This window comes from Diaphorina citri, unplaced genomic scaffold, assembly GCF_000475195.1.
Source record: "Diaphorina citri unplaced genomic scaffold, Diaci psyllid genome assembly version 1.1 scaffold561, whole genome shotgun sequence".
NCBI classification, from domain to species: Eukaryota; Metazoa; Arthropoda; class Insecta; order Hemiptera; family Psyllidae; genus Diaphorina; species Diaphorina citri.
The window spans coordinates 120,325-128,726 of NW_007377995.1; the positions used below are offsets into that span (position 1 = coordinate 120,325).

An 8,402-nucleotide genomic window follows, 5' to 3' on the forward strand; every position below is an offset into this window, starting at 1 on the left:
CGTACAGGATTTAAGCAGGGAAAGGTATGCTCTATTGAACCAAGGGTTGGGGAGTTTGTTTTGATCAAAGAAGAGAAATTACCTAGAGCTCGCTGGCCTTACGGTGTTATCAGAAGTCTCAAGTATAGTCAGGATGGTAAAGTTAGGTCAGTTGAGTTAGAATTGCCCAATAATAGATTTGTTATTAGACCCCTTAGAATTATTGTACCCCTTAGAATTTGACACCTAGCTATTATTCTCTTATTATTGTGATTGTATTAGTTAGCTAGGCATTTTTTCTCCCTACTATGTTTGTAATTTTTTTGACTTGATGTTCCTCCTAATTTGACTTTTCATATGTATTAGCTTTCTTTGCTTTGCCGTGGGAAGTGTCGCGAACGCGAGTTTTATCTCCATAGATACTGCCATGGCAACCATCAAATAGTTGACAGGGTTTTAAATTTTTTTCTCAGTCTTGAAATAAATTAGGCTTTAGCTTCTTCAAAATTGTCTTCTAGACTGAAAAAATCTCTGTCATGTTTGTTGACCGAATGAAGTGAAGGTCTATGTTTTAACTCGACCGTTTTGCAAATTTGCATTTGATTTAGATGTTTGTTTGTGTATTTGTTTGCTATAACTCTACACTCACTGTCTCCATCTATCTTGTCACCATGCGCTCAATCTAAATCTCTTGTGACTGATAAATCTAACAAGAATAATACCCCTCTCTCCATCAGCAGGCACCCTCTAAAATAACACCAAAACTAAAATCTTATTATTATTATTATTATTATTATTACACGATTGGATCAAACTTTATTTACAGATGGTAACAAAATGTATCTACATATACATAAATACAAAATAAAGTTTGATCAAGGGTGGGGTTAATGCCTATGGCATTCTCTACCACAGAATAGTGTTATCATGAAATTATAAATCTTATATTATAAGAACGAAATCCATTCACTCATTCACATTTCACATTTCATAGTTCACACACTGATCGCTCTATCTCTAGAACCACAACACCTAGAAAGTTGAAATTGACCTCAACAATTTGCCTCCACTCGCTCCGGTTCTTGACTTTTGTTCCATATCTTGTTATCTTCATCACTTTATCTTTTCAATAATAAAACAGCTTCAAAATCAGAAGAAACCTATAGCCTTGCAATGGGTCCCCGCTCATTGCGGCCTCACAGGAAACGAAAATGCCGACTATCTCGCCAAAAAAGGAACAAGCATCCCCTTTTAAATCACACCAAAACTTCCCTACGATTCAGCAAAAAGATAAATTAAATCCAAATTCAAAATCCCAAGGAAAAAAGTGGCAGCAAATACTAAACAACCATGACATCATCCCTAATCTACCGAGAAAGGCTGCTGTTGCTCATTTTCGACTGCGCACTGGGCATGACTGTTTGGCTGAACATCTTCACCGCTTTGGTCTAAAATCTTCTCCAATTTATTTTGTTCCTTAAACAGTCCTATGAACTCAGTCTGCGCACTAGGCATGACTGTTTGGCTGAACATCTTCACCGCTTTGGTCTAAAATCTTCTCCAATTTATTTTGTTCCTTAAACAGTCCTATGAACTCAGGTCACCTGAACTGTGTGGGAATTACAATGTAGGTAAATGTGCCATGTATTGGTATGTCTCTAGTGCCATTGAAGGATGGAAAATGTGTTGCTTGGGATGTGACATGTGGAGACACGGTGGCCCCATCACATATAGAAATTTCAGCGCGGCATGCGGGCAGAGTGGCCGAAACTCGGGCGTCGCAGAAAAAGACCAAGTACAAGCAGATTGTTGAAGACTACTTGTTCGTTCCATTTTCGGTTGAAACCCTGGGGCCATGGTCTGAAAGCACGAAAATTTTTACCAAGGATATCGGAAGGCGACTCATTGAGAGGTCCGGAGATCGAAGAGCCGCTGCATTTCTCACGCAGAGAATATCTCTTGCGATTCAGCGTGGGAACTCTGCCAACGGGTGTTTTATATATTGAGTTGATTGTTTTAAATACATATTTTTCCTACGGTAAATATTGGGAATCCAGAGGTAAAGTGACCTAGTAGTAAAATAACCCGACATTTTCAAACAACAACATCTTCATCAATTTAAATCATTAACAACCTGGTCCATCCATGTCAGCCGTGGTCTTCCTTTCTTTCGGCATATATCTTAGTAGTTCAACAACGCGTTAGCATAATAAAATCGACACATTGCCACTTTTGCGCGAGCATTTTCCTGGTCGTGATCGTGTCATTTCTTATTTTAGTGACAAGAACTGGCCCCCATTATCATGTGATTTGACCCCCCTAGACTACTTTGTCGGGAAATCTACTAAAGTCACAGGTTTACACCAACAAACCCATTAACACTGAAGCAAAGGTGAAATTGAACGCTAAATCAACGAGATCCAGCCTGAGGTCCTCAAATTTGTCATCGAAAATTTTGTTTATGAGTACGACTGAGCCATCAAAGTCGAGGAGGATTTTGCCTGATGTAAGTGATGTATCGTTCGATACATAATTTCAGAGTGATTACTTCTCAAATCATGTAAGAAATCCATTCGTTGCAATGGAAACCCATGCTTTGAAAAATCAAAAGGAGGAAAGAAAGAGAAGAAGAAGAGGGGGGGGGGAGTAAAGAATTTGAAACAATTATTCAACTATCCAGGGACCCAGGGTAAGCATATATTCTTTTGCCAGTAGCTTGAATGGTAGCCGGCTTTGAAGAACTCTCAACTCGGTCGGAAGCTGATTCCACAATCGTGCAGCATTCACGGAGAAGCTCTTACCCATGAAATCAGTGCGATGGAGTGGAATGTCGAGTAGATGTTGCGAACGTGTACCAAATTGTTACAGTCTTGGACCTTGGACCATACCGAGAGAGCATACCAAATTTCATCGCTCTACAACAAACCGTTCTTCAGATATTTTGTATACCACCTTTTCCCATTTATACCTGTAGTACGTACGTACATAGGTACATGATATAGGGCGTTTCATCGATCCGATGTTGCCGCAGTTGTCCCAATTGGTCCCAGGCATGTTGAGCTCCTCATGTGACTTGTCAGTCCGGCCTTTGATCTGCATGTCCGCCCACACCGCGGGCATGTGTGTTGACTGGAGATGGTCGCGGGGGCGGCAGGTGTTGCTACCGGCATCTGGGTGGTTGCGGAATTTTTAATGGTCTAAGGTCTAAGGTCATGGTTAGGTGCGTCTGAGTGTTTGTAACGCTTGTGGCTCGTCATACCGGATTTCGTGTTGGTCTGAAATACATACATACGTACGTACAGACCATGGGCTAAAAATTACTTTTTAGCCCGTCCTTCTTTTATTATTACGATAGTAATAAAAAAAAGGTATAGTGGACGGGCTATTGTATTCGCTTCGGTGTTGTCAGTCTGACCCCATAGAAGGACTTATCCAAACCTGGTCGACCTATATATCAAATTAAAGGTCTTTTTACCAGGAACACGAAAATGGTGAAAATTTGCCGTTTTTGACGAAAATTTTGACTTTTTTTAGAATGTAAAAAAATTCTCGAACCGGCCCTTATAGTCCCGAAATCAAACTCCTATGGCGTATAGCACTACCGTTAAGTAGGGTGGCCATTCTTAAGCTATGATAAACTGAGGAAATGGGCTTTGCACGGATATTGTCTTTTTGACATCTTGAGCTGTGTCCACACATAGTCGACGGCCGCCGACCGATGTGAATTTATTGTGGATCGACGGCGACGGCCCGTTGACTGTGTGGACACACCTTTATATTTGACATTTAAACTGAAGCTTAAGCTCAGAATATTGTTATCCAATGAGCTTCAGGATATGTAGGAAAGTACAAAAATAATAGCAGCAGTATACATGTTCATAAGGTTGTTCCTATAGCACAGAGGTTCCCAATCTGTGGTACGCGTACCACTAGAGTGGTCACATTTTCTCACACAAATGAGCTCTGATCTTGAAATTTGTCGCGACGACCCATGAACTCAAATTTTAGATAACACTTCTCACATTTTCTCACACAAATGAGCTCTGATCTTGAAATTTGTCGCGACGACCCATGAACTCAAATTTTAGATAACACTTCAGTCGATAATTTAAGACCGGTTTTAGCGAGAACGGGCTCTAGTATTGATTTTAAATCATTACTTGAAAGTAAAATCAAAAATAATAAACTGAATATTAAACAAATTAGGTAGGTACACATAGATACTGATTTTCTCTAATCACTACGGGCTAAAAAATTCCCGGAGGGACGGGCCCTGCTTGTTTCAAATCAGGGGATCCCAAAACGGATATTTCCAACCATTTCCTGATTTTGAAAATTTGTACCGCTCAAAACGGGAGCTGATAACAATGATAAAGGATATCCACAGCCTTGATTCCTACGCGCATGGGTTAGCGATATGTATGTGTAGGTATGACGTCAGACGCCGATACAGTGTTGCCGCTACGAGTCAAATGACTCGGTCCAATATTTTTTTTTTTTAATTTTAGGTTCTATCGTTTTAAACGAAAAAAAAAAAAAAAAAAAGACACCTCAATTTGTGTAAAAGTACGAAATATTTATCTTATATATAGTACTTAGTACATTTCCCTAGTTGTGTTGGGAGATCCTAGGATTCAGCTAAATAAACCGGTAAAGCCCGAAGAAGATTTTAATTTCGGATTTTCCCATAAGTAAAGCCATAGTTTGAAAATACTAGGTATACCCGCTCGTCGGGGCTTTTCCGTAACATATAATATGTAAAAAAGAATTTCTGGAACCAACTTGAAAAAAAAAGACTTCTAGTACCTAGTATAAGCTCAGGTTGTCTACAATACATTGTCCATTTGGTTCTATTTCAATGAAAATGGAAAGTATAATAATAATTATAAAGAGAAGTTTATTCATTACAATTCACAATTGGTGATTCTCATGAAAAATATAACTGTCCAAATGTATTTTTTTCGTAAAGATCGTCAAAAATAATAAATAATTCAAAAAGAATTATAAAGAGAAGTTTATTCATTACAATTCACAATTGGTGATTCTCATGAAAAATATAACTGTTCAAATGTATTTTTTTCGTAAAGATCGTCAAAAATAATAAATAATTCAAAAAGATTTTTTTTTTTTTTTAAAAAAGTATTTCTTCTCTAAGAAATTCGTACCCAAAGTATGCGCGGGAAAAATAATGAGATTCAAATTTAGAAACGCGCCCTACGCTTGGCAACATTGCGTGGGACGTAACCAACCATGAAAAAAATTTTAACAAGAAATTCTTCTCGCTCTTGCTGGTCTGATCACATCGTTTTCTTTGGTTTTTGCGTTTTGTATCTGCTAATTTGACTGTTTTTTCTGAGTATTCTTTTTAATTTAAAGTCTGGTGTGTTTAGTTTTAAATGTATAGTAAATTTGTTTCTTCCTAACTATCTAAAATGGATCGAGGTTTTGTTGAATGCACCTCAACAAATATTCGAAAGCTGGATGTGAACATGTTGTAGGAGTTCACAATCAAAAATGCAGCTGGAGAAGCAGCTGGAAGCTCTAAAGAACAGAGGTAAGCCAAAGCAGGTAGGTAGGTAGGTAACTATGTAGGTAGTGTTTACATAAAGTGGAACTTTGAGCAGGGATGTTTGGTATGTGGAGATCATATTATTCTTCTCGATCGATTTTTTTTTTTTTAAGATGAGTGTTTCACCGCCGTTTTTATTTCGTAGCGATGAAACAACTGCTACATTGGAAGCTTTTGGTCTGTGTCGTAGCATGCCTGCATGGCTATCCCGTAGTATGCCTCTCATCAGATGGGCGAGAAGAGACACAATACTTCCCATTTAGGTGCTGGGTCAACACAAGAACACAGGAAAGTAACCCGTTGAAATATTTGCAATTGAAAAACGAGTACAAATTTTTGTCGATGGTGGGATTCGAACCCGGGACCTTCTGCATGGCAAGCAAGCGCGTTACCACTGGACCAACCGTGCCCCCAACCGAGCACTATACATTGGATCACTATACATTCTACACCAGGTTTACCAATGTTGTTTTCGCTGACTCAGACATCTCAGTCTCTCTACTACAATCTGATGACTCAGATCCTAATAGGTGCTACAGCTGCAATTCTATACTTTTTGCTGATGCTGAAGTGTTTATAGTTTTTGCTGATGGTGCAGTGTTTACTGGTTTTTGCTGATTGTGCTAGTTATTGGACTGGCGTAAAAATAGTGATAAGATAACAAAATGCGTAGATAGGTAGGTACCTATTCGATCTATTTGAGCCCCTAACCCTAATCCCTATGGTGATAAGCTCACAGCGCGTCGTACGATATGGGTAGATGACGTCATCACGGGACGTACATTGTTGCCGCTAGGTATGATATCGGCGTGTTTGAGACTCTCATGTTCCGAGGGCTATATCTCGCGATCTAGTGAACGCATTTTCTTCGTTTTAATCTCAATATTTTTACTTTTTTTTTTTTTTTTTAATTTTTATAGTTTTTTCTGAGATACTAAAAAAAATCATGAGAATCACCAATTCCGAATGATTAATCTCTTTTCGCACGTGAGTATACCTATTTTAAATCAAAAAAGTAATCAAAGTTGAAAAATACACAAAAAATGAGACGTTTTCAAAAAAAAAAAAAAACTATGTAGGTACCTAAAGAGTGTCCCCGTAAGAACGCAAGTTTTGGAAGGGTCATTATTTTGTTATGACTTGTTTTATCTTGCCCAAACTTTGACAGATTGATAGTACAGAAAAAACCTAATTTAGACATCATCATACATTGTTCAACAACGCGTTACTTACCTTACCAATTGGCACTAAAGCCCGGGGTGGGCCTTGACCTCAACAAAAAAAACATATCAAATTTAGACATCATCATACATTGTTCAACAACGCGTTACTTACCTTACCAATTGGCACTAAAGCCCGGGGTGGGCCTTGACCTCAACAGTGGTACGCGTACCACTAGAGTGGTAAGCGCAAGTATTTCTGGCGAAGAGATTTGAAAAACTCATTTTTATGATTTGTTTCGTAAATGGGTGTGTTTAGTTTTAAATGTATAGTAAATTTGTTTCTTCCTAACTATCTAAAATGGATCGAGGTTTTGTTGAATGCACCTCAACAAATATTCGAAAGCTGGATGTGAACATGTTGTAGGAGTTCACAATCAAAAATGCAGCTGGAGAAGCAGCTGGAAGCTCTAAAGAACAGAGGTAAGCCAAAGCAGGTAGGTAGGTAGGTAACTATGTAGGTAGTGTTTACATAAAGTGGAACTTTGAGCAGGGATGTTTGGTATGTGGAGATCATATTATTCTTCTCGATCGATTTTTTTTTTTTTTAAGATGAGTGTTTCACCGCCGTTTTTATTTCGTAGCGATGAAACAACTGCTACATTGGAAGCTTTTGGTAAGATGAGTGTTTCACCGCCGTTTTTATTTCGTAGCGATGAAACAACTGCTACATTGGAAGCTTTTGGTCTGTGTCAAGATGAGTGTTTCACCGCCGTTTTTATTTCGTAGCGATGAAACAACTGCTACATTGGAAGCTTTTGGTCTGTGTCGTAGCATGCCTGCATGGCTATCCCGTAGTATGCCTCTCATCAGATGGGCGAGAAGAGACACAATACTTCCCATTTAGGTGCTGGGTCAACACAAGAACACAGGAAAGTAACCCGTTGAAATATTTGCAATTGAAAAACGAGTACAAATTTTTGTCGATGGTGGGATTCGAACCCGGGACCTTCTGCATGGCAAGCAAGCGCGTTACCACTGGACCAACCGTGCCCCCAAGAAGTAACAAATGTACAATGTACAAATAAATGTACAATGTACAAATAAATGTACAATGTACAAATAAATGTACAATGTACAAATAAATGTACAATGTACAAATAAATGTACAATGTACAAATAAATGTACAATGTACAAATAAATGTACAATGTACAAATAAATGTACAATGTACAAATAAATGTACAATGTACAAATAAATGTACAATGTACAAATAAATGTACAATGTACAAATAAATGTACAATGTACAAATAAATGTACAATGTACAAAGAAGTAACTACTTGAATAAGTGCACGATAAACTAGTATAGCTCCGCTATACTGTAGTAATAGAAAGTAAAGAAAAATGGAATGAAAATATCTAAATTTGAAAATAAGTATAGGTACCTATGCTGATATTGAAAAATAGTGATAAGATAACAAAATGCGTAGATAGGTAGGTACCTATTCGATCTATTTGAGCCCCTAACCCTAATCCCTATGGTGATAAGCTCACAGCGCGTCGTACGATATGGGTAGATGACGTCATCACGGGACGTACATTGTTGCCGCTAGGTATGATATCGGCGTGTTTGAGACTCATGTTCCGAGAGCTGTATCTCGCGATCTAGTGAACGCATTTTCTTCGTTTTA

The 8,402-nt window shown here is 38.3% G+C and overlaps 1 long non-coding RNA gene across 1 annotated transcript; it reads right to left on the reverse strand.

The window, feature by feature from the left end:
- Nucleotides 1-6,425: 6,425 nt before the first annotated feature.
- LOC113467827 lies at nucleotides 6,426-6,929 on the reverse strand. Its single transcript, XR_003391769.1, has 2 exons — nucleotides 6,835-6,929; nucleotides 6,426-6,736 (listed from the first exon to the last, which is right to left on the reverse strand). It is a non-coding gene; the product is annotated as an uncharacterized LOC113467827 (long non-coding RNA).
- Nucleotides 6,930-8,402: the final 1,473 nt, after the last annotated feature.